We start from the raw sequence: 1,195 nt of genomic DNA, 5'->3' as shown, positions 1-1,195 counted from the left end.
AATCTTATTACAAACTGTTCTTTGGGATATAGGATTTCTGATGCCATTTTGAGCTTTGGATGCGACTCCAAATACTGCTGCTACTTTAAAATTAATGGTTATGGTAAGCAAAGGATAGAAGCTCTTGCTGTTACTTTACTTGAGATGCAAACTAAGATTGGCGATGCACAAACGCATTGAAAGTTAATTACAACGACCACTAGGGTGGCGATTTGCAACCAGAGTTTGCAAACAGAGAAAAGACAGCAAAAACTGCACCAGAAGGCGATACATTCACAACTAATCAGACGATATTTGATATTTAGTGTGCAGTAATAAGTGGTGAGGTTTTGGATCAAAGAGATTTCACAGTGGGCGACACTGACCCACACAACAGGCATAGAAATTGGCACTGACAAAATGTCCTGTTGCAGCTGGTTAGGATAAAAACTCGAGTTACATAAAATAGTTTTTCTCTTATTGTTGTATTGCATCATGTCTGGATTGGATACAGTGTTCAGAAAATGGTTGAAATCACTTTTGACAACATTTATTCACTCTTCACTGAAAAACAAACCATTTATTCTCCTTTCGCAAGGCTGATTCCTATTCATGAAATACAGCATCACGAATGAATGAGAAATGAACATCATAAATCAATCATATAATAAATAAGTGTTATCTGAACGTGAGATGTATTTTAGTTGCTCAGTTGGTGGCCGTTACCACCTTATTTAATGCCTTGAGATAAATACGCAGTTAACACAGTCACAGCACCTTCTACGCATCATCTTTTATGAATAACCAACAGACAGCCATTATTATTCATGGGCTAGAGTAGGTGTAGTCATGTGCACTGAGCTTTAGACGGAGGAACCGAGAGAGAAAGATAGAGAGAGATGGGCGAGTGAGAGAAGGGGGATGTGTCTCTATGAAGAGGGGTTTAGTACGGCGTGCGTGGATGACTGCTAGCTAGTGTGGATGAGAGAGACACAGGGAGATCGAGGGGGTACGATGCACGCAAACAGACAGTCATTCACAAGGAATTCTGCAGCATCAGGCAGGCCAGTCAGTGCGTGATTTTCACACAAAGAAGAGGGGGCGAGAGGTACCTACTGATGAGAGACGTTACTCAACGTTTGAGGGAAATGAGAAGTGGTGTGCCTGTGTGTGTGCACTACTGCCAGAGATCTGTTGGGGGACCCACGACGGCGAG

The sequence above is a fragment of the Barbus barbus genome (genome assembly GCF_936440315.1).
Source record: "Barbus barbus genome assembly, chromosome: 39".
NCBI classification, from domain to species: domain Eukaryota; kingdom Metazoa; phylum Chordata; class Actinopteri; order Cypriniformes; family Cyprinidae; genus Barbus; species Barbus barbus.
This window is presented reverse-complemented; position numbering follows the sequence as displayed.